Consider the following 26,393-nt stretch of genomic DNA (forward strand, 5'->3'; position numbering starts at 1 on the left):
AGGCCTCACAGTGCCTGGAGAAGGCCCTTACCTGCCAGTGACCTTGCTGAGGGGCATGCTCAGAGTAGATGGCCTCTCAGGTGCAGGACGTGGGGACAGGCTGTGAGGACGAGGTGTCAGGGAGCTCCTCAGGGAGGCTCTCCAATCCCTGCTGCTGAGCTGAGCATTTCTCAATAGACAGGGGCAGGGAAGTTGGTGCGGGGTATCAAGGTCTTCAGGGAGGTCATTCCCAACTGCAGGCCAGACCATGAAAATCCCGCCACGACATCTGCACAACACACAGCTTCCTCTGGCCAAATGCCCTCTCCCACTGAGGTGTGCCCTCTGAGTCCCCAGAGAGCTTCTTTCCATGTCGCCCATTCTCCTCTTCCATTCACCCCTTTCCTTTCTCTCCACAGCATCTCCACTGCTGGGCACGGATGTGGTCATGCACCCTGGCGCCTCACGCTCCTATCCTCCCCCCACTCCTGGCTCCCAACACCAGCCAGCTTGGGAGCAGCACCTGCCACCGCCCATGGCCCCATTACCCCTGCCTGGCAGCACCCTATTGCAGCCAGCTCGCCCCATGACACCTCGGGTGTCTCCTGCTGACCATGGCCCCATTGTCCCAGGGCTTGGCAACATCCCTGGCCCAGTCTGGTCAGGAGGGAGGTCAGCATTGCCCCACCAGTCTCAGGCCTTTGGGCGCCCTCAGGCCCCCCTCAATGGGAATGCTTCCAGGGCCCTCATGGGGAGTGCTTTGTGTCCTGCACCCCTTTGCATAGCAAGCCCTGCGGGGGACAGTGGGGTGGCTGCCCCAGCTATTGCAGCAGCTCAGGCTGGCAAGGGAGGTTTGGCCCCAGGCCTTCCTCCTCAAGCTGCACCACCAGCTGCCCAGATGGCCTTCATCCTGCCCCCAGGGAGCTCTGGGCCGTGGCCACATGGCGCCTCTGGGGCAGGAAGCCTGCATGCCTCCCAGCACAGAGGCCCTCAGGAGGACGCCTCTCACCATAAGAGAGTCTATCAGAACTTCCAACGCTGGCAGCGCTTCAAGTCCCTGGCCCGCAGCCACCTGCCCCAGAGCCCCGATGCGGAAGCTCTCTCCTGCTTTCTCATGTAAGTGACCTCTCAGGCCCTCACTAGCTCATCTGGAACCTTCGCATATACAGGACCTTGGCATGGCCTCCCTGCTTAGGTTTACAGGCATCCTTTAACCTCGAGAGGAGGAGGGTTGACAGCAATGTCCATGCTATGAGGAGGCACGTCTGCACTCAGATGTGTCCCACGTCCAGTGCATGACATCCCGTCCTTGCCTTAGCTCAGCTACCACCACCATGCAAGACCAGTTGTCTCACTTTCTGCACTGCCATGATAACATTGAGTGCAGGAGAGCAGTCCGAGAGGGTCCTGCTCGGATGTGAGGAGCCAGAGTTTGAATGGGACCTGCTTCTCTGGTGCTACCTTCTTTCAACATGGACCTGGGCCTATGGCAGCCAGTGGGAATCACTTCAGATAAGGCTTAGGACATTCAGGCCCAGGACGGAGCTTTCTGCATGCCCGGTCCTTGTTGTTCTGAAGAAGTCCAGTGTGAACGGGGAGGTGGTCGAGCTGTCCTAAGGGCAAGAGTCTATCCTAGAGCTGTGAGCCTGGCAGGAACATCCCTTCTAGACCTGAGGTCCCTCCGAAAAGGGGGACTAGGCCATCTAGTGCACAGACCTGGGCACAAGAATCCGTGAGCTTCTCAGACCTGTTAGCTGGTAGACTGGCACCTTACCTCCCTCATTGAGGGGGCTGCATTTTATATGAGATGGCAACCCGCCCCCAGCCAGAGTGTCCCAGCTATAGCCAGGGAGTGGACAATCATCCTCTGGTGAGTGGGAGGTGGTGGCACCAGGCACCAGGAAGGCTTGCCTTTCCTCTCCAGACACCCTCGTCTCCCCCTCTTGAGCCTGGGTTTGGCAGGGCTGGGGCCCATGGAGGCCTTGGAGCTGGGTGCGGTTGGGCAGTTGGGGGCTGGGCTGTACCAAGAGACTGACCCTGAGGGCTTACAGCCCAGTGCTTCACACCCTGGCTCGCCGGAAGCCCACCATGATGCTGGAGGAGGGCATGCGGCAGGCCATGCAGGAATGGCAGCACATGAGCACCGTTGAGAGGATGGCCTTTTATGAAATGGCAGTAAAGTGAGTCAGGGTCCTGGGCCATGGGTGACATGGTGGGGTGGGTGGTGGGTGATGGGCAGGCCCCAGGGCAGGATCTGGCTCTGGTGGTAGCAATCAGAGAGAATGCAAGAGGAGGCTGGCACCTGACACCTCCTGTTCCCTGAATCCCCAAATCCTATTGGCCTCCAGAATCCCCTCTACCACCTGGAGAGCTTGGCTCTTCCAGCCTGCCTTTCCCAGGAGCTCTACTCTACCGTGATACTGATGTGGGGAGGCCTCAGGATGGCCTTGGGGAGCACGGCAGCCCAGGAGGGGGTCCCCTGAAGGCATGGGGGCTGTGCAGGAGTGAGGACTCTACCAGGCAGCCTGGCACCCCTTCATGCTGGGTGCCTGGCAATCATTGACCTAGTGTGTGGTAGGCCTCTCCTCATCAGAGGTGGCTGGAATGGGCAACCGGCCATCCTTGGGGAAGCCCATGGGTCTCTGGCCCTCCCTGTCATTTCTGCATGTGAATCTCCTAGTTTCCAAACAAAACCAAAGGAGCAGCTAGCTCTCAGTGGCAAGAGATGCCTCACCTCTAAGTGTAGGATCCCCACTCCAGCCTGTGCTGGGCCCTGTCTCATGCATGCTTTCCCGCACTCTCCCTCCCAGCCCCAGGTTCTGGGTTCGGGCAAGGGCTCTGTGGGGACACATGACTGACCAGGCCACAGGCCATCTCCATTGTTTGAGTCAGACAAGGTCCGGGGGCACATGAGCGTGTGGCTTTACCACCAACCAGGTGTCCCTAAGCCTGGTCCCAGAGATTGACCTGGGTCTCTGCTGGGCCATGCCCTCCAGCTCCAGGGCTGGTCAGGCAGGAGGAGGTCCAGATCTTGGACCTGAGCCAGAGCAGCTCCCTGCTGCAACAGCACCTCACAGGGCCCTGACAGCCCCAAGGACACCCTCTCCTCACCCCCTCGGTCCTGCTGCCGTGGGTGGGCTCCAGAGCCCAGGTGGTTTTCTCACAGGGGCCTGTCCCTCAACACCCCCCAGGTTCATGCAATTTGAGGCAGAGGATGAGATCAGGATGGGGAACGTGGCCTGCACAACGCGGGTACAGGGCATGCCTCCTCCAGCTCCACCAAAGCTGGCTCCTCAGGAACCCACATCCCGCAAAAGGGGCACACAGTCTGTGAATCACCTTCCTGCTGGACGTCAAGGCACAGGTAAGAGAGGCCTAGGCCTGGTCCCTGTTCCCAGATGGGTCCATTTCCCTCAAGGGGACATTGGTCTTTCAACACGGATAGACCCCGAGGGGGTCTCAGTCACCCCTTTTCCCTCTGCGGTGTGGACCTGGTCCATTTAGAACCTCATCACCCTCCTCCCTGTGAAATCTGCCTAACAAGTGTGCTGGTGGGGAGACCCTTGATCATTAGATGTTCCACACGTTCTCACACCTGACTTTTACCTGTCCCTGACTTGAATCTGGCCTCCCACAAAACCTGAGGCTCTGGCTGCTCCTCCCCCTGCCCACAGGCATATCCATTGCCCCACAACAGTGCCCTCCCCTGTGCCTGCTCAGGGGTCAGCATCTGGGTGCTGGGTCCCCTCACTTTCCCTTTCTCCTGCTCTGCCTCAGCCTGTGCTCCAAGGAATCACGACCCCAGGGTCCAGCACACCCATCCAAGGCCACGCAGAGCCTGGCAGCTGCTGGAGAACAAGACCCCCAAGGAGATTGCCCCTGAGGCTCCCAGGGAGCATTGGGACATCCCACAGGCACTGGTGGGTCCTGGCCCCTCAGCCACAGGGGAGTCAGATATGGAATGTCGAGAGGATGGATATGAGCTGCCACAGGATGAGGACGGCTGCTTCCCAGACCCGGATCTCCTCAGCTACGTGGACAAGCTGTGTTCCCAGGAGGACTTTGACACCAAGGTGGGCTGGGCCTGGAGTCTGAGACTCCAGGATTCCAGGGAGAGATGCTCTTCGCACCCTAGTTCTGGCTTTGGCCCAGGATAATGGGATTTAGGCTCTGGTCCTTGACCCTGACATCTGTGTGTCTTCCTGTGTGTCTGAGTGTACTTTGGTGCATAGGATGTGTATATGTGAATGTGTAAGTTGTACATTTGTGTGTCTCTCTCTCTTTGGAGGCCTTTGTGTGTCTGTGTCGGTGCCTATGTGTTTGTGCTTTGGAGCCCATGTGTCTGCATGTGCACCTGCTTGTGAGTGTGTGTGTGTGTTTATGTGAGAGTAGACAATACCTACGGGAGTTTGAAAGCTCCCCCTTTGTGAGGGGGTCTCTGGATTGGCCTCTGCTAGTCACGATTCCCCCAGGCCTTCCCAAAACCCAGGGCACTCCTGCCAAGGCTGCTCACAGCCTCTTCCTTCCATTCCAGGTGGAGGCGGTCATTCACCCCCGATTCCTGGCAGAATTGCTTTCCCCAGAACCAGAGCTGGATCTCTCGGGCCTGGCTGAGGAGCTGCAGCAGGAGGAAGGACTCTCCCCTGAAGAGGTGGTCAGGGGAGGGACTGACACTAGGGAGACTGGGGACAGGGGGGGAACACAGGTGACCCTGGAAATCCAGGAGGAAAGGACCCAGGTCAGCCAGGGCCGGGGAGGGCCCTAGAGAAGGAGGCCCTGAAGGCTCTGTCCCTCCCTCCCTGACGGAGAGGCCCTGCACCCAGGAGGCGGCCCAGGTGGGTGCAGGGCAGGAGGAATGGAAGGGGAAGAGGGGAGCCGGGGACAGGGCAAGGACCCTGCTGGGGAGAAGGTCCAGGAGGAAGGCAGGAGGGCCACAGGCTCTGTCTGTGGATGTGAGTCCCATCTCACCTCCCCCTGCCCATAAGCCCCGGCTCTCCCTGGAGGGTGCAGAGCAGTCACTGTCCACCTCTCTCCCACCAGCTGGTGCAGACACAAGTCCTGGCCTCGGAGGAGGATGACGGGGTGCCAGCCACTCCCAATCACAGGGCACCCCACCTGGACTCAAGTCCTTCAGAGTCTGTGGCCCAACAAGATGCCCAGAGGAACAAGCAAGGCCCACAGCCCGGGGTCAGAGATGAAACCTGGACACCCCAGTTGGATTTCCATGGCCATCTAAGGCACCCCCAAACAGACAGGGGCCTGTTCAGGCACAAAGGCTCTGTGCCCTCTCCAGGACTTCAGGAGCCCCCTCAGACTGGAACTGCACAGCCATTTCCTCGCCAGGGCACAAAGCACTTGGGCCCTCCATCAGGACCCAGGGCCAGCAAGGTTCTCAGGGAGGCCTCTCCTCTTAGTGGAGCCCCAGGGCTGGGTCACGGGTTCAGTGAGGATGAGGAGGAGCTCCCCAGCCTGGCCTTCCTCTTGGGCCTTCACCACAGCCTGCTGCCCTGGGGGCTGCCACAGAGCCCTGTCCCTGCCTCGGGTCTTGTCTGCACTGCAGGCCAGAGGGCCCAGCAAGCTTGCCAGGCCCCCGTGCCCCAGAGAATGGGCCTCAGCTCAGGCCCCCTGGAAGCTGCCAAGTCTAGAAAGCGGGCTCGGTGTGGAGGCCTGGCTGCTGCTGATGACCTGGCCAGGCCTAGGGATGACCTGCGAGGCTTTGGGAGGCACACCCTGGCTCTGGGGCTGGTTGACCCTTCCCAGCCAAAAAGGAGCAGGTGTGACCCATGTGTCACGTGGAGGAGGAAGCGGCACTGCAGCCAGTAGGGAACAGTGGGCCTGCCCTCCAGGCCAGTCCAACTGGGCAGCCCCCATGGAAGCCTTGGGCTCCTCCAGGTCCTAGCAACCATCCTGGCTGCCATAGGGGTGGGGAGGAAGGACAGAATGACCAGAGCCAGGAGGGGGTGGGGGTGGGTGGGGTCAGGTGTTGGGGACTTGGGTCTGGGTGTGTGTGGGTGGGCACAGTAGCTCCTTTGCGATGGGGGATGTAAAACATGGATAAAATCGTTCTGTTGTGAAGTGCACTTGGTCCACTGTTGTCTTGCATGTGCCTGTGTCCTCAGAGATGGGTCGTCTGAGGACAGAGAGGGGATCTGAAAGGAACGAAGCATGTGTGAGATCCCAGGCAGTCTGGATCCACAGGTGAATGACTAAGTCTTTCCTCCACAGACACAAGGATGCCCAGGCTGCTCCTGGGAGTACACAGCTCTCACTAGCCCCAGGGACAGCCTCATCATCCCTGTGTCTCCAGCTTGCTGGGCTAGGGGGCTTCTGGGGCATCGGTTCCATGCTCTGCATCCCTGAACACCCTGGGGATGGAGAGCTGCTTTTGTGCCGTTCAGCCCTCTGGACACTCACCAGTCGTGAGAATGGAGGCTGGAGGCAGCCCTTACCTCTAGAGAGTTTCTCTCTGCCTCTCTGAAGTGGCTGGATGTCAGGCTGGGGTGATCCTCCACTCCTCCAGGGTGTCCTGTGTGGTTTGCCTGGTCAGAGAGGAAAAGGCTTGGCTGTAAGAATAGGACTTTCTGCTTCAGTGCCTTGTGGGTGGGGGAGCACCCTATCGTCTTAGTTGTGTTGTTGCAATGTTCAAAATGGTGGAGGCATCTGCCTCTTCACCCCAGTGAGGACAAAACAATGGGGGGAATGAGTGACTCAAATTTCTTGGCCCGTTAATGTATTGGGGAGAGTCTTAGATCATGTTGAGCTCAGTGTTCCCAACCTCACCAGCCCACTGGCTTCCACCCCCAGGTAGCTTTTGATAAAGGAAGTCCTAAGACCTTATATAACCAGTGATAATTTTCTGATTTTCATGAAGAGGTTTAAGGATCTAGGGTTTTTCCTGGGAACTTTCATATGCCACAGTGTCAGTGAGGGAAAAAATGGTTTTAATTTAATACATAAGGTCTTTGATCAATTCTTTGTGAAACCTGAATATATTTTATCTAATGTTTCTTGTGGAAATCAAGTTTTAGCTTTAGTAAACAAATGTACGTATTTGCAATGCAGTAACTTTACTTCTATTCTTTTCTGCAAATATCGGGGGTCAGCGAAAATGTCTTGTAAAGGATCACAATGTGAATATTTTCAGGCTTTAAAGACTATACTTCATCTGTTTTAAATTGTCAACTCTGCTGTTGTAGGATGAAAGCAGCCACAGGCAACACTTATTTTTAAGTGTGACCATGTGAAAACAAATCTGTATTTACCTAAACAGGCTGTTGGCCAGACTGGACACAAAAGCTGGTACACACTCACCCCTACATGCACAATCCTTGGTCTTTTAAAACTTAAGTTCTGGCATCTTACATTATCAATGTAGATTTTACATTATCTTTATATCCTATGTTGGAATTTATTTATGATTGAAAAGTAAACTTTAAATAGCTTACATAATTTATGCATGATTATAGAATGTCTACACACCCTAACAGTGACAATGCCAGATCCTCTCACCTCCTGAGCCATGAAGGAACTTCTACATGTTTTGTTTAATGTACTCATGAATCTTCTGCCTTATCCTGAGCAATAAAACACACTTCAACCCATTCAAAAGAAATGAAATCATGAAGAATACATTCTTCAACCACAATGGAATCAAACTACACTTTTAAATAACACACAACAGGAGAACCTCTAAAAACGTTGAAAGTTAACCACATAGTCATAAACGATGGGTCAAACAGGAAGTCATTTCAAAGATAATAACAAAAAAATACATAGCACTAAGTGAAAACAGTGCAACATATCAAACTTGTAGAACCCTGCTGAAGCCAAGATGAGAGGAATATTTATAGCACTAAATGCTCACATTATGCAATTAAGAAATGTTTCAAATCTGTAGTTTAAATTTGTACTTCAAGAAAATTGAAAGAGCAAAATAAACTCAAAAGAGATGGATAGAAATAATAGAGATAAAAGCAGAAATCAATGTAATTCACACAGAAAAACAACAAATACGGAAAAAAATTTCACTCTTCAAATGGTAAAATACAATTCATTAACCTGTTGTAATTATGACAAAACTAATAGACAAGATACAAATCATCAATATCAGGCTGGAAATGGGCTCTCATAATAGATCCTGTAGTCATTAAAATGCCAGTGAGAGATTACTATGAACAGTTTTACTGTTCTCATGAATTGTGTCCTAGAGAAAATGGAACAACCCCTCAAAAATCAGATACCAACATACCTGATAAAATAGATAATCTCAAAAGTTACATAATCATTAAGGAAACTAAATTCATAATTTAAATTTTTCTGAAAAAGAAATGTCCTGGTCCAGATGATTCCCCTGAAGTATTCTACAAAACATTGGAAGTAGAACTGTCCATCATCTCTTCCAGAAATTAGAAGAGGAGAAACTTTTCCTAATCTTTTATGAGGCCAGTACTAATTTGATACCAAAAGCAGACAAAGAAAGTACAAAACTGTGAAGGTATAGATGAGTATCTCTCATGAAGATACACACAAGCTCTCTCAAAAAGTTTAGCATTTTAAATCCATCATGTATATATAGAATGATACCTTATGACCAAGTAGAATTAATTCTTCATATGCAAGGTTGATTCAATATTAGGAACTCAGCAATGAAAAAGAGTCCCCTGCTGATAAAAATAACAACTTAGGTAAATTACCATGCAAGTTACACTGAATGAAAAAGCCCATCCCGAGAGGTTACATCCTGTATGATTCCACTTATATAATACTCTCGAGCCGATAAAATTAGGAAGAAAATAGTCAGGGTTACCTTTGATTAAAGATGAAGTTACGGGGACAGAAGAAGAGTGGGTGTGACTAAAAGGGCAACATGAGGGATCCTTATGGGAATGAAACTCTTGTTTTGTGCCTTTACTTTGATGGTGAATCCATATGATAAAATTGCATGAGGTAAATACATGCACAGACACACACAGACACATACACACACAAAATTCATATATGAGAAACTTGGAAACCTGAATATAATCGATGGACTGTATCAACGTGACTAATTTTGTTAAACTCTTGTACTATAATTTTGCAAGATGTTGCCACTGGTGAAAACCATGAAGGGTACACAGGAGCGCTATAATTTCTTACAATTGTATGTGGATGTATAACTATCTCAAAATTCAGTTTAAATTTCTCAAAGAGGAAAGGTACATTTTAAGTACGAAAACTAGATAGAGACTCCTGCTTTGATCTTGCATATCTTCCAACCCTTTAGGGTTAGAAAAGAAAGTTTATGACATATTTTAGGAAATTTTCATTGTGTAAATTTTACAGTATTTGAGTTAGTTGGAACTCAAGTATTCCTGCTACAACATGATGGAACAGAGTAACCAGAAACGAAGAAAAACATACTTCATCTCTCTCTGTGCACATGCCTTTCTCCTCACCACGAGTTCTCTTTATATGATGGTTAATTTAGGTGTCAATGTGGCTGGGGTCAGTGCCCAGATACATGATCAGATGTTCTGGATGTTTCTGTGAAGGTATGTTTTGGATGAGATTAACATTTAAATCGTTAGGCACTTTAAGTAAAAAAGATTACCCTCTATGATATGGGTGGGTTTCATCAAAGCAGCTGAAGGCTGTAAAAGAACCAAGAATGATCTTCCCTGAGCAAAAAGGAATTTTGCCAGCAGACAGCCTTTGGACTCATCAAAATTCTTTCCTGAGTCTGCAGGCCTGCTGGACTCCCCATCAGATTTTGGGTTAACTGTGCCTCCAAAATCTCATGAGTCAGTTCCTTAAAATGAACCAATATCTATCCCTATACACATTTCTATTGGTTGAAACTTCTCTGGAGAACCCTGACCAATGCACTTCATATTTCTGCCCTTCCCCCTCTTTTTTCTTTCCTTGCCCTTTCAGAAACACTCATGCTTTATCTCCCTCTGCATAGTGATGCACTGACATTCTAGGGTCTTAATAAGTTTGGTCTCTCTCTCCCTCCCTCCTCTTTTCCTTTCTTTCAGTCCCATGTTCTTTGATTTGTGAAAAACATCATGAAAAGAATTAGGTAGTAGTAGTTGCAAGTTTTGTCAAATGTGCAAATTATCCCTACCCTTGAGGGAAATTACAAGGGTGCAGCTAGATGATAGCAAGTTAAGTGCTCTCTCCATACATCAGCTGTCTCCACAATCCATGGGTTACACATTGGAATCAGAGCTGTATGGCTTTTGGAATATAATGAGGGTTTGAAGCTATGATAAGAGCACACAGACCTCAGCTAGCTGGAAGCAGACAGAGAGGTCATCACCTGGAGGAATCCCCAAGACAAATGGACATCCTTTGTAACTGAATAGCTGGGTGCCAGAGTGTTTGGACCACTGATCTCCCTGCCACAACAGGTGGTGGGCTTACTTACCATTTCCACAAGAACAAATCTCAGTTGCATTTCTTGAAGATGTGGTTGATGTAAGGATGCTCCAATAAACCTCAGCCAATTTGGTGTTTTTCATCATCTTGACATTGTGTCACTCCTGACTTCATCCTGCAAAACTGAGCCAAGGGTTGTACCTTGCTGAAACTGTACTTCTTAACTTGGGAACATAGCCAATGCAAAGCATACTGCTAGAAAACCTAACACAAATTCTGAGGCATATGGTTACAGGCAGAATCAAAGTCCAAAACAACTCTTGGAAATTGAAAGTATTCCTGTGAGCCACAATTAAGCTTATTTTCCTTGAGTGTACAAAAGCCGACAATATTAATTTCTTCATATGGGGAACAGCTAGTATAACAAAGTCACAGTATTCATGTCCTCCCTTTTTTCATATGCCACCTCTTTTTTCTTCTATCATCATTCCTGTGTATGTGTGTATGTAGGCATTTATAATCATGCATAGATGATGTAAGATATGTAAAACTTTAATTTTCAATCATAAATAAACTTAAACTTATTAAGAAAATGTAAATTCCGCATTGATAATGAAGGACTCCAGAATTTAAGCTTTTAAAGAACAAAGATTATGGGAGTTCCTGTTGTGGCGCAGTGGTTAGTGAATCCAACTAGGAACCATGAGGTTGTGGGTTTGATCCCTGGCCTTGCTCAGTGGGTTAAGGATCCAGCAATGCCTTGAGCTATGGTGTAGGTCACAGATGTGGTTCAGACCCCATGTTGCTGCGGCTCTGGTGTAGGCTGGTGGCTATAGCTCTCATTGGACCCCTAGCCTGGGAAACTCCATATGCCATGAGAGCAGACCAAGAAATGGCAAAAAGACAAGAAAAGAAAAAGACAAAAGATGATGCACATAGGGGTTGGCACAGGCCAGCCTGTGGGTCTAGTCTGGCCCACTATCTGTTTTGGTAAATACAGTTTTACTGTAACATGGTCACACTTGTTTGGGTGTTGCCTGTGCCTGCTTTCATGCTGCAACAGCAGAGTTGATTATTTATGACAGGTAAGGTATAGTCTTTAAAGCCTAAAATATTTTACAGAACATTTTTGCTGACCCCTGATATTTGTAGGAAAGAATAGAAGTAAAATGATTGCATGGCAACTACATCTATTTGTATACTAAATTTAAAAATTCTGATTTCCATAAGAAACATTAGCTAAAATACATTTATTAGGGATTTCTCAAGGTTTCAATTAAAACCTTTCATATTAAATTAAAAAAAAAAAACATGTTTGCTACTCCCACAGCTTACAGAAGTTCCCAGGCAACCTATGCCTGCTGAGGGAATGCCAGATCCCTAAGCCATTGTGCCACAGAGGGATCTCCAAATTCAAAAAGTTTTTAAAGAAAAACATGTCAATTTTGATGTTAAAATCTTTAAGGCCACACTTTTAGAATTCATATACACTGTTTATAGAGAAGCTGTATAAGGTCATATGATTTGTACCACTCACTGCAAATCACTGAACCACTGATTTTCTGATCAGTTATAAGGCATATTTGCATTTTATCTTAAATTTGTTGTTGTTTTATCTGAGCAAAAAATCATATGTTGGAAATTTGATATATTTCGGTTAATTAGGCTTTTCATGGGAAAATAGGTCAGAATCTATTATAACATATATTATGCTAACTATACTTTACACTGTGATATAATCATGAAGATATATTATGAAATTTGTCTAGTACTAAAAATGTTTCCCTTTATAGACCAAGTCTTAAAATTTTTTAATTGTTTTACAGCAGTGAATGCACAGCATTCTTGATTTTATTGTAACCTAGTGCTGTGGTCATTCATTTAACTCACTGCTATACAGTTCCTCACAATTACAATTGCAGCTAGAGAAGGAGATGTGTCTTTAAGGAGCCAATTGGCATGGATATTTTTTGCTTTTTGTTTGGAACATTTGAGATTATGTATATTTATTGAAGTACGTATTGGTTTGAAAATATCAACTGGTACAAGAACAGCTTTAGATTATTTAACAGAGTTTATACATTGATTTTTTCCTACATTCTGGAAAATGGTATGATTAACTGAAAACTATTTTTATGTCTCTTTTTATTGAGGAATTTCTGGATGTGGAAAACCGTGTTAAGGTTTAGGGTTTCCCAAAGTGGATATTGTCATTTTTAATCACTTTTAGCTAAACTTTGCCACACTGTGAAGTAAGGACAAAAATGATGAGGAGTGAACAGTCTGATTAGAAGCTTTGGCTCCCAGAAGGGCAGTGTTAGCTGTATTTAAACCCATCACCATATTTAATACAGAAGACACTGAACAGGGCGTCTGCAATGATGTGTAGTTTCTTGCTAACCTTAGATTTTGGTAACCCAGCTGGGAATAAAAACAAGCCAAGAGGAAGGCAGTGGGTGCTCTTCTCTTCCCATCACATCACAGACAAGGAAACAAGAGTGAAATGCTGAAAGATCAGCTGTCAGAACCTTAGCATCACAACTAAGTATGGAATCTGCTGGTCAGAAATGCACACACCCGCCATGAGTTCTGAACACGTGGGCAGCCATGCTTAACAAGGAAATTCCCTGAGAGTTCAGTGAGCTGAACTAGAGCACATTCAATGCTGAGAGACCAGCCATGGTGGGACCCATGATGGCCAGATCTGTACACCAAGACTGAAAGGACGTGCACAGTCCCAGTGGAAGTCCAGCAGGGCCAGCACTTGTGGATGACTATCAGGGCCATTTCTCAGGAGCCTCTAGATCTAGCAACACCGACACACATATACAGAGAGAGAGAGGAAATCACTGAGGAAGGGAGGAGATAGGACACAAACTAAGTTTACTGGATGGCTTGCCGAGGAGGTAATGGAGGAAGGGGTTTCCTGGAAGCTCTTCTTGTTAGTATTGGTAGCTAGGGTCTTTCCCCAGATGGGAGGACTAATTTTCTGTAAAGGACCAGATTGTAAACATTTTAGGTGTTGCAGTCTTTATTGTCAGTGTTGCAAGCACTCACCTTGGCTGTTGTATGTGAAAACTGCCATAAACAGTACAGAAAGATCAAGTGTGGCTGTGGTCCGACAGACCTCCACTCACAAAACCCATGGTTAATTGAACTTTCCTGACCACTTTTGTAGAGTGTTTATTAAACACATCTCATGTTTGGTGAGTCAGGTACATCTGCCAAGGCCTGGTATATTGCACTTATAGTTCACAGTATTTTTCCTCATCTTAGGGTGAAAAAAAGCAGTGTAATGGAACAAGGCCTGCAAATTTGATATCTATAAGAGATTTTTTGGGTGGAAATATTATTTCTTTTTCTTTTTTCTTTTTGTATTTTAGGGTTGCACCTTTGGCATATAGAAGCTCCCGGGCTGGGGGTTGAGCTGGAGCTACAGAGGCTGGCATATACCACAGCCACAGCCATGCAGGATCCAAACCACATCTGAGATGTACACAGTAGCTCATGGCAACATTGGTTCCTGACCCACTGAGCAAGGCCATATATGGAACTTACAACTTCATGGATAGTAGTCAGCTTCATTTTTGCTGTGCCACAATGTGACTCCTGGAAATTCTCCCATTTACAATAATTTGTAAAGGGAAGAAAAGAAAAGAGAGGATCTTAGATTGACTGGGGTCACCACGAACCAAAATCCTTAAAGGGATTGCTGGCCTAGACTGTGTCTCTGAGTTTCTCTACCTAGTCCACATGCCATGATCGAGAACCGAGGATGTAATCCTCTAGGAAATACTTGTTAAGGATGGAGGAAAAACCTTCCAGGTAATTTCCAACACACACCTCTCAGCACCTTTTTTAGACTGCTATAACTCATTCCCTCAACTGTGGAGAACGCCATGGTATTTGCTGTCTTGGGAGACATGGAAAGAATCAGTGGGTTTTTGTTCTGACTGCTGGCCCTGTGTGAAGGGAGATATGTCTTAAAATGGACTTCATTCTCAACACTTCCTCAGTCTTCCAACAGGTAAATGAGAGCCAGAAGCTGCACACTCATCTTCCCACAACACAAGTGAAGGACATCTTCCCCCACTGCCAGCCCTGCAATCACTGGCCTCATCCTGTGAGTCTTGCCCCTGTGCCAGCCACCCAGACCCAGGACCAAGGACCTCAGGCAAACCCTCCCCAGTCATCTAGTCACAGGCTAAGGAGCTGGATACCCACTCCTATATCCAGCTCAGGCCATGCCTCCTCAGCCAGGCCCTCACACTCACATCTTCAGTGCCCCAGTGCTCAGTCTGGGACTGGCTACTTTCTTTTGCCTTGGGCCCTGAATGATTATGCATGGTCAATCTCCACAGGCCTGAAGGCTTTGGTGGTACAGGGGGATTTGCATGGAATAAAAGCAGAGTTTGTAGTTTGGGGAAATTAGAAAATCTTGACTGGATGGATTTCAGAAGAACAGATGAAACACTGGTTCTAGTACCTCAACTGGAGTTGTGGAGAATTTGAGTGGACCTTGGCCAGCTTTGGTGGGGGCAGCTTGGGAATACCTGGAGATGGAGACTGGGGCACCCTGTTTCCAATGAAGCCTCTTGGCTTTAGTCATGTCTCCCAGAGCCAGAGCTAAAAGGGAAGGGACGTGTGTGTGTGTGTGCGCTTATATGCATGTATTCCTGCACTTGAACCCCTTTGCTAGTATATACTTGTGCATGTGTGGTGTGGTGTGTTTTGGGGCCAATACAAAGAGAAAGTGGCACCTCTTTCTTCTAAGCAAGTGGTGATAATTGTCTTCCATATGGAATCAAGCAAAGGAACAAAAACCCTGTCAACTTCTTTGTTAAAATGGTAGAATGAATGGAAACAACACTCTTCTGTTAAATATGCAGAATCCTCTAGAGGCACTGTAATGCCTGGTCTATGGCTGTGCCCAGCCAAGGGCAGGATAAACAGTCTATCTGGTCAGTCTATGTAGGAAGTTTCTGGGTTCCTCACCAAGCCACATTTTATTCCTTCTTGGGAGGCTGGGGGTTAGGAATAGCACCTACCCTGCCCTGCCACCTACCTCCATGGCTCCTCTGAAGAAATGGTCTGAGGAGAAGAGGTGGTACAGAGGGACATGTAGCTCCAGTATATAGGAGGCCCATGGGTTTCCCACAAGGGGGGATAGCAGGCTTTGGAGAAAGAATTGGGTATTCATTTATGCTTTTAGACCATGAATCTCTTACTCCAATGGCTACAGGGGCTGAACCATTCCTTTGCATGAGAGGCCCAGGCCCACAGTGGGGATTGAGAATGGGGGGCTTAAGCTAACTTTGAGACAGTGCTTGCTCCTTCTAGTCCTGCCCTTACCCCTTCCTCTAAGTTTTTTGAGCTCCATTGTTTTACTTTATTTTTATTTTTAGTGCCAGACCTGTTGCATATGGATGTTCTCGGGCTATGAGTCGAATCAGAAGTACACCTTCTGGTCTACAGCACAGCCACAGCAATGCCAGATCCAAGCTGCCTTTGTGACCTACACCATACCTCATGGAAATGCCTGGTCCTATACCTACTGAGGGAGGCCAGGGGTGGAACCCACCTCCTCATAGATACCTGTCTGGCTCCTTATAGCTTAACCACATTGGGAATTTACTTTTTTTCTTCTTTCTTTCTTTCACTTTTTTTTTTCCCATTCTTATGGCATGCAGAATTTCCTAGGCTAGGGATTGAACCTGAACAGCTGTAACCAGGGCCACAGCTGGAACCAGGGCCACAACAGTGAAAATACCAGATCCTTAACCTGCAGAGCCTGAGGGAACTCCAAACTCCATGGTTTTTGTCCTTCCCTTTAAAGGTCTGTGGCAGAGGCTCTTGGCGGCACCTGATTTCCTCCACTGGGGTGCCTCTTTCCTGGTGGCTGAGTGTTGTTGCTAAGGGTTCACAGCTGCTTCATTCACAGGGCATTACCCACACCCAGGCACATACTTCCTTATTCAAGAAGTCACAAGCCTATGCTATCAGCAGAAACTGGTATCTGGCAGGGGGTAGGGTCAAATTGAGCCCTTTCATCTCCAGGGGGACCAACTCTGTGTTCTTCATGTTCCAGAGAGAGGTCCCTTGAGGACCAGGATAAGGTTCTGTTTCTTCCCCTGCCTTATCCTATTTTCCTCAGTCCCCAGTTCATGAGCACATTTTCAAGGATTTTCCCAAGTGTCCCCATCTATAAGATTCGCTTCTGGTGATCTTGCTCTAATGCACTGGGTACGAGAAGAGTCCTAAGAAACACATGCAATTCTAGAAATGGATCACCTTTTAGCACACAAGCAAGGATGACTCCATGGGTATGTTGTATGGAGTATTCCTAACCTCTGGTGTGCTTCAGCAGTAACTGTCCATGAAGTGCAGACACTGGCCAGGTCATCCTTTAGTCCTGGGTAATAATAACTAAGAGGATAGTAACTAAGGACAATGGCCTTATGCCTTTGTAGATTCATGCCAATGCTCTACTGAGGGAAGATAATAAAGCCTCATATCCCTTACAGGGGAATTCACAGTGTCTCTCTGGGAGTATGGAGGACACTTTCCTCCCAAATCAGCCTCTCCGTGAGTCAGGAGATAGATGGGATCGAGCATAAACATTTCCTATCAGCCACCTATTTATACCTGAAGATAAAAATGCAAGAACAAGTTAAAGAAGTGGAATTGGCCTTTTTGGACACTTAAAGCAATGAACACATCATGGGCATTTAGGGCCTAAGCCCTGCTTGGGTCAAAGATAAAGAGGTCACACACTTCCTATCCTTAGGGTGAAGGAGAACCAACTTCACATGCACAGAAAGACTCCTCTGGGTCAGAAAGGGAGGGGTCACCAGCCAATAAAAACTTAGGCTATGTTACTGCCAGTGAGGAATCCATCTTGACCAAAAGATGTGCACGCATATTGGGGAGGGCCTGGGTCCGATCAGGTGTGCAAAATGAAATAAGAACATTGGCCAATGGAAAACAAAGACCCAGACGAACTTCCCTAAGTGTTTTAAATCACTTCTCTGGGACACTCCTCAATGATGGGGATGATTGCATTCTCACTCCTCCTTTGTGTGTATCCTACTGCTTTGCCTCTGCCTTAGACAAACAGACAACATAGCTAAGTGTACTGTGTTTCTAACAATAAACTCTGTACCTGATTTCATGGACTTTGCTTGCTTTAAATATTCTTGCCTTCAACAGGGGGTGAGAATCAAGGCAATTCAGTTGGTAGTCCCCAGCTGGTCGAGTGGCTAATATTCCTGTTTCATCCAGGCTTCCCAGCTTCCATTCCTGAGCAGAGAATTAAGATCTCACTTCAAGCCATCACTCTGCCACCTCTCCAAAATCATCAGCATCCTCATCCATCCAGGCCAGATGTGACCTGAGTTAAACTCATGTGCGGGATTCCAGTTTCTACTTATGGTACATCCCACATGTGAAGATCATCAACGTTTTGCTAAACCCTTTGAAGCTGGTTAACCCTGTGCATCTATCAGCTGGTCTCTATGATCTTTCCCTTCTTCCCTTGAGCCAATTGCCATGGGGCAATTCTGAAAAATACCAGCTATTTGCTTAAGAAGGGCTGGGCAGCCTCGTCCTAGGCCCTGTAAATATGGTTGTAGCCACTCTGTAACCTTTTCACTTTGGGTTATATGAAATGGTTTAGGTTAAGTTTGGAAAGCATGGAAACTGCAGCCAGACAGGTAGGCTTCAAATCCTGGCTTATTTAACTATGGCTTAAGGGAAAGTTACTTAACTTCTCTGCAACACTGTTTACAGAACTTTAAATGGAGTAAGAGTGTTGCAGTAATGGCATCCATCTCCAAGGGATGCTGTGAGAATAACATATGTTAATAAAGGTAAAGTGCTTTGATTAGTGTCCAGCAAGCAGGATGTGTCATATAATGTTAGCTGTTATTATTGCAAGTCATTACTCTTGAGTAAATACAGACTGCAATCTTCAGTTAGAGAATGTTCTTTTGATAAAACTGTATTTCATTCTTCCATGTGTTAGGCAGATTGGTCCCTAAGTCTGAAGTCATCCTGGACTTTGAAGATAGCATAGAAAGTAGGAAAATATTACAAAGCTATATTAAAATTCTAGATCTTTTTCTACATTTCTCTTTATCCGATAGTTTATGTCCTAACATAAGTAGGTATCTGTTCAATCACACCTTTATCACCTTGTATTAAAGAGCTCTAATTTTTCTTTTCTTTCTTCTTTTCTCTCTTTCTTCTTTCCCTTTCTTAAGGCTGCACACATGATATATGGAAATTCCCAGACTAGGGGTTTGTTGACTTCCACTCTGCCACAGTGGGAACTCCTAGATCCCTAATTCTCTTGCCTAGAACAAATGGATATTCTCTCATACTTACCCCATCCAGACTATTTAAAATAGCAAGGTCTGCACCTTGAAACTCCATTTCCTGGTGGGTCATTCTTTATCAAGAATACAAGCAATACAACACCATGCACAAAAACAAAATCAAAATGGGTTAAAGACCAAAATGAAAGGCCAGAAACTTACATCAAAATTCTTGGAGGAAAACAGGCAGATCACTCTTCAATAAATATGGCAGCAATCCCTTTTTGATGCCCCCTCTAGAATAATGAAAAAGAAAACAAAAATAAAGAAATTGGGAATTACCCTTTTGGCACAGCCTGTTATGAAACTGACTAGTATTCATGAGGACACAGGTTTGATCTCTGGCCTCACTTAGTGAATTAAGCATCTGTGGTATAGGTCACAGATGAGGCTCGGATCCCACTTTGCTGTTTCTGTGCTGTAGGCTTGCAGTTGCAGCTCCAATTCCACCCCTAGCCTGGGAACTTACATATGCCACCATGACCTAAAAGGAAAACAAAATGGACCTATAAACTCAAAAGCTTATACACATCAAAGGAATCCATAAAAAAATGAAAAACAACCCACACAATGAGAGAAAGTACTTGAAAATGAAGCAACGGACAAGGCATTCACCTCCAAAATATAAAAATGGTTCATATAGTTCAGGTTAAAAAAATAAACAATCCTTTGAAAAATGGGCAGAAGACCTAAATACACATTCCTCCAAAGACAGAATGGTTTCCAAAAAGCACATGAAAAGATGCTAAGTGTAAATAATTATGGGAGAAATGCACATAAAAACTACAATGAGGTCTCACCTCACACCAGTCAGAATAGCCATCATCAAAAAGTCTACAAATAAGGAAAGAGAACCCTCCTATCATGTTGGTGGGAATGTAAATTGGTACAACCGCTAAGGAAAACGGTGTGGAAGTTCCTCAGAAAATAAATGTACACCTGGCATATGATACAGCAGTCCCACTCCCAGACATGTATCTGGACAGAATGATAATTCAAAAAGATGCGTGCACCTTTATGTCCACTGCAGCACTATTCACAATAGCTAAGACATGGTAACTACATAAATGTCCATCTTCAGATGAATGCATAAAGACGACATGGTACCTATATACAATGGAATCCTACTCAGTTCAGTCATAAAAAAAGAATAGAATAAATCCATTAGAAGCAACATGGATGCAACTAGAGATTCTCATACTAAGTGAAGTAAGTCAGAAAGAGTAAGACAAATACCATATGTATCACTTATATATGGAAACTAAAATATGGCACAAATGAACCTATCTACAGAACAAAAACAGACTCACAGACATGGAGAAGGGACTTGTGGTTGCTAAGTTGAAGAGAGAGTGAGTGGGATTGAGTGGGATTTTGGGGTGAGGAGATGCAAACTATTGCACTTCGAATGGAGAAGCAATGAGATACTACCTGTATATCACAGTGAACTATATCCAATCTCTTTTGATACAACATGATGGAAGAAAATATGAGAAAAAGAATGTGTGTACAGCAGAAATTGACACATCATGGTACATCAACTATAATTTAATTTTTTTTTAATTAGTAAAATTTAAGAAGTAGAAAGAATGTTCTCTGTCTGGGGGAGGGGAACACTGAAATTTGCTGTTAATTATACCAAAGGTATAATGTTTGACTTACACGAGATGAGAAATTCAAACAGATATGGTATCCAACATTGTGCTTTTAGGTAACAATACTATTCTCTAAACTGACTGGATTCAAAGGTACTAAAGACTCTATTATCTGTCACTGAAAAAGTCACCGACAGCCCAAGGTATGGTGTGGCTGTGTGTGTGTGTGTGTGTGTGTGAGTGTGTGTGTATTCATTCAAAATATCTCCAAGGAAGATATACAGAAGACCAACAAGCACATGAAAAAATGATCAACACCACTCATCACTGATTATTAGAGAAAAGCAAACCAAAACTACCATGAGATACCACATCACACCAATCAGAATGGCCATCATTCATCAGTCCACAAATAACAAATGCTGGAGCAGGTGTGGAGAAAACGGAACCCTCCTGCACTGTTGGTGGGAATGTAAACTGGTACAGCCACTATGGAGAACTGTATGGAAGTACCTTAGAAATCTATTCATAGAACTACCATATGATCCAGCAATTCCACTCACGGGCATATATTTGGACAAAATGTTCCTTCAAAAAGACACATGCACCCACATGTTCACTGCAGCTCTATTTACAAGAGCCAAGACAAGGAAACATCCCAAATGTCCATCAACAGATGAGTGGATAAGGAAGATGTGGTATATATACACAATGGAGTCCTATTCGGATATAAAAGAGAATGAAATAATGCCATTTGCAGCAACATGGATGGAACTAGAGGCTCTCATCCTGAGTGAAATAAGAGAAAAACAAATGCCATATGATATCACTCATATCTGGTATCTAATATAGAGCACAAATGAACCTTTCCACAGAAAAGAAATTCATGGACTTGGAGAATAGTCTTGTGGTTGCCTGGGGGGAGGGGGAGGGAGTGGGAGGGATTGGGAGTATGAGGTGATCTGATAATTGAGTTTAAACTATTGCCCTTGGACTAGATTAACAATGAGATCCTGCTGTGTAGCACTGAGAACTATGTCTAGATACTTACAATGCACCACAACAATGGGAGAAAAATTATGTATATAAGTATGTGTAACTGGGTCCCCATGCTGTACATTGGGAAAAAAAAAAGTGTGTTGGGAGAAATAACAATATAAGATACATTTTAAAAATATATCACCATTGAATACTTCCAAACAAACACTGTGTTTTTGTTTTTGTTTTTGTCTTTTTAGGGCCAAACCTGTAGCATATGGAGGTTCCCTGGATAGGGGTAGAATCAGAGCTCTAGCTGCTGGCCTCCACTACAGCTACAGCAATGCCAGCTCTGAGCCACACCTGTGACCTACACCACAGCTCATGGAAATGCTGAATCCTTCACCTGCTGGGCAAGGCCAGGGGCTGAACCTGTGTCCTCATGGATGCTGGTCAGATTCATTTCTACTGAGCCATGAGGGGAACTCCCAATCAAATACTTTTTAAAGGAAAAGTCCTAGGTCACCATGTATTTAATACTCTTTGCTAAATATTTGAATCTTAAATGTTCGTAGAATGGAACATGAGAATATATCCTCAAAGTAACTCTTTATATTAATTTGCAATCAATTCCCAAAAGCAGTATAGGCATCTCATATCAGAAAACTTCCAACCAGTAACAACCATTACATCTTCCCAAATGCAAGCTAGACTTGAAGAAGCAGGAGCCATACCACCACCAACAAACACCAAACAAACAGCATTAACATCAAATCATGATGAGAAGGGAGAATCTGATTTCTACAATGTCTCCTTACATTTTTTAACACAAAAGTTTTCAACAAAGAATTATGAGGTATGGAAATTAAAAAAGGAAATATGATTCATGTGGTGAGGCATTACAAGGACTTTTAGTCACTCTCTTATATGGCGTTTTTTGTTTTTTTTTTTTTCTGCATATGCAACTTTTGATAAATGCTCACAAAATATAGAAATAAAAAGGTAGATGTGGCTCATTCAAAGGAACATTAATAAATCTGAAGCAAATGAGCATAAAGAAACATAGGCTTCACAGTGGCTAGATAAACTTTTTCTTTTTCTTTTTTTCTTTTTTCTTTTTTTGTCTTTTTGCCTTTTCTAGGGCTGCTCCCATGGCATATGGAGATTCCCAGTCTAGGGGTCTAATCGGAGCTATAGCCACTGGCCTATTCCAGAGCCATAGCAATGCAGGATCCAAGCCACATCTGCAACCTACACCAGAGCTCACAGCAATGCTGGATCCTTAACCCCTGAGCAAAGCCAGGGATCAAACGCGTAACCTCATGGTTCCTAGTCAGATTTGTTAACAACTGAGCCACAACAGGAACTCCTAGATGAACATTTTAAACAACTGCCTTAGGTATTCTGAAATAGCAAAAGAAGAACACACATAATTAACAAAAGGAAGTCAGCAAGGTGGAAGGTGGTGAATGAATAAACGTAGAATATAGACAAAGACATAGAATTTATTTCAAAAAAGAAACAGAGGGTCTTGATCAGGAATGGATGTTGGACTTTGTCAAATGCTTTTTCTGTGTCTATGGAGATGATCATATGATTTTTGACTTCTGTTAATGTGGTGTATGATGTTGATTGATTTGCATATGTTGAACCATCCTTGTGAACCTGGGATGAACCCTACCTGGTCATGGTGTATAATTTTTGGATATTTTGTTGGATTCAGCTGGCTAAGATTTTGTTGAGAAATTTTGCATCTATATTCATCAAAGATATTGGCCCGATAGTTTTCTTTTTTGGTGGTATCTCTGTCTGGTTTTGGAATTAGGGTGATGATGGCATCGTAGAATGGTGGGAGCATTCCTTCTTCTTCAACCTTTTGAAAGAGTTTAAGGAGGATGGGCACTAGATCCTCCTTATATGTTTGATAGTATTCGCCTGTGAAGCCAGATGGCCCTGGACTTTTATTTGTAGGGAGTGTTTTTATGACTTCTTCAATTTCATTTCTAGTGATTGGTCTGTTCAGTTGGTCTGTTTCTTCTTGATTCAGTTTTGGCAGGCTGTAAGAGTCTAGAAAATTGACCATTTCTTCCAGATTGTCAAATTTGTTGGCATAGAGTTGTTCATAGTATTTTCATATGGTTTTTTTGTATTACTGCAGTATCTGTTGTGATTTCTCCTTTTTCATTTTTAATTATATTTGAGTTCTTTCTCTCCTCTTTTTAGTGAGTCTGGCAAGGGGTGTGTCAATTTTGTTTACCTTTTCAAAGAACCAGCTCTTGGTTCTATTAATTTTCTCTATTGTTTTTTGAATTTCTACTTTATTGAATTCTTCTTTGATCTTTATAATTTCCTTCCTTCCGCTAACTTTGGGTCTTTTTTGTTCTTTTTCTGATTTGCTTAGATGGAAGCTTAAGCTGTCAATTTGGGATCTTCTTTTTTGGGAAAGGCCTGTATCACTATAAATTTCCCTCTGAGCACTGCTTTTGCGGCATCCCATAGATTTTGAGAGGTTGTGTCTTCATTATCATTTGTCTCAAGGTATTTTTAATTTCCTTCTTGATTTCCTCATTGACCCACTGGTTTTTTAGTAGCATGTTGTTTAGTCTCCATGTAGTAGGTTTTTTCTCATTTCTTTTCCTGTGGTTGATTTCTAGTTTCATGGCATTGTGGTCAGAGAAGATACTTGAGATAATTTCTATGCTCCTAAATTTATTGAGGTTAGCTTTGTGTCCCAATATGTGGTCAATTCTTGAGAATGCTCCATGTGTTGTTGACAAGAATGTGTATTCTGATTCTTTTGGATGTAGTGTCCTGAAGATATCAATTAAATCTAACTTCTATTGTTTCCTTCAGGATTTCTGTTGCTTTATTGGTTTTCTGTCTAGAGGATCTGTCCATTGGTGGGTATCAAGGGAGCATTCCTGAACATAATCAAAGCCACTTATGATAAACCCATAGCAAATATGAAACTCAATGGGGAAAAACTGAAAGCCTTCTCACTCAAATCGGGAACAAGACAGGGATTCCTACTCTCACCACTGCTCTTCAACATAGTTTTGGATGTCCTGGCCACAGCAATTAGACAAACAAAAGAAATAAAAGGCATCCATATAGGAAGAGAAGAGATCAAACTGTCACTGTATGCGGATGACATGATACTTTACATAGAAAACCTTAAGGACTCAACCCAAAAACTACTGGAACAGATTAATAGATTCAGCAAAGTAGCAGGATATAAGATTAACATTCAGAAGTCAGTCGCATTTTTGTATACCAGCAATGAAATATTAGAAAAAGAATACAAAAATATGATACCTTTTAAAATTGTACCTCACAAAATCAAATACCTCGGAATACACCTGACCAAAGAGGTAAATGACCTATATGCCAAGAAGTATAAAACTTTAATCAAAGAAATCAAAGAAGATGTAAAGAAATGGAAAGATATTCCATGTTCCTGGATTGGAAAAATCAATATTGTAAAAATGGCCATACTACCCAAAGCAATCTACAGATTCAATGCAATCCCTATCAAATGACCCAGGACATTTTTCACAGAACTAGAACAAACAATCCAAACATTTATATGGAACCACAAAAGACCCAGAATCGCCAAAGCAATCCTGAGAAGCAAAAACCGAGCAGGGGGCATAACTTTCCCAGACTTCAAGAAATATTACAAAGCCACAGTCATCAAAACAGTGTGGTGCTTATATCAAAACAGACAGACAGACCAATGGAACAGAAGAGAGAACCCGGAAATAAACCCTGACACCTATGGTCAATTAATCTTTGACAAGGGAGGCAAGAACATCAAATGGGAACAAGAAAGTCTATTCAGCAATCATTGCTGGGAAACCTGGACAGCTGCATGCAAAGAAATGAAACTAGAACACACCCTCACACCATGCACAAAGATAAACTCAAGGTGGCTGAAAGACTTAAATATACGACAGGACACCATCAAACTCCTAGAAGAAAACATAGGCAAAACACTCTCTGACATCAACAGCATGAATATTTTCTCAGGGCAGTCTCCCAAAGCAATACAAATTAGAGCACAAATAAACCCATGGGACCTCATCAAACTGAAAAGCTTTTGCACAGCAAAGGAAACCCAAAAGAAAACAGAAGGACAACTTTCAGAATGGGAGAAAATAATTTCCAATGATGCAACCGACAAGGGCTTAATCTCTAGAATATATAAGCAACATATACAACTCAACAGCAAAAAAACCAATCAACCAATGGAAATATGGGCAAAAGGCATAAATAGACTGTTCTCCAAGGAAGATACAAATGGCCAGCCAACACATGATAAAATGATCAACATCGCTGATTATAAGAGAAATGCAAATCAAAACTACCATGAGATACCACCTCACACCCGTCAGAATGGCCATCATACATAAGTCCACAAATAACAAGTGCTGGAGGGGCTGTGGAGAAAAGGGAACCCTCCTGCCCTGTTGGTGGGAATGGAAACTGGTACAGCCACTATGGAGAACAGTTTGGAGATACCTTAGAAATCTATACATAGAACTTCCATATGACCCCACAATCCCAATCTTGGGCATATATCGGACAAAACTCTACTTAAAAGACACATGCACTCGCATGCTCATTGCAGCACTATTCACAATAGTCAGGACATGGAAACAACCCACATGTTCATCAACAGATGATTGGATTTGGAAGAGGTGGTATATATACACAATAGAATACTACTCAGCCATAAAAAAGAATGACATAATGCCATTTGCAGCAACATGGATGGAACTCGAGACTCATACTGAGTGAAATGAGCCAGAAAGACAAAGACAAATACCATATGGTATCACGTATAACTGGAATCTAATATCCAGCACAAATGAACATCTCCACAGAAAAGAGAATCATGGACTTGGAGAATAGACTTGTGGGGCTGCTTGATGCGAGAGGGAGGGAGTGGGAGGGATCGGGAGCTTGGGGTTATCAGATACAACTTAGAACAGATTTACAAGCAGATCCTTCTGAGTAGCATTGGAGAACTTTGTCTAGATACTCATATTGCAACAGAACCAAGGGTGGCAAAAAATTGTATACATGTAAGAGTAACTTGATC

The 26,393-nt window shown here is 44.6% G+C and overlaps 1 protein-coding gene across 1 annotated transcript in view; it reads right to left on the reverse strand.

The window, feature by feature from the left end:
* Positions 1-26,393, reverse strand: part of LOC146396394 (uncharacterized) — a 291,217-nt gene that overhangs the window by 212,350 nt on the left and 52,474 nt on the right. The window contains exons 6-9 of the mRNA XM_084994478.1: positions 18,879-18,952; positions 17,504-17,640; positions 10,391-10,524; positions 6,429-6,518 (exon numbers count right to left, since the gene is read on the reverse strand). The gene's annotated coding sequence lies outside the window, so the exon portion shown is untranslated. The remainder of the gene's footprint in view (positions 1-6,428; positions 6,519-10,390; positions 10,525-17,503; positions 17,641-18,878; positions 18,953-26,393) is intronic.

This window comes from Sus scrofa, chromosome 14, assembly GCF_054392235.1.
Source record: "Sus scrofa isolate SSC_HxYL_T2T_F1_AM1 chromosome 14, Sscrofa_HxYL_maternal_Yorkshire_Landrace_v2.0, whole genome shotgun sequence".
In the NCBI taxonomy this organism is placed as follows: domain Eukaryota; kingdom Metazoa; phylum Chordata; class Mammalia; order Artiodactyla; family Suidae; genus Sus; species Sus scrofa.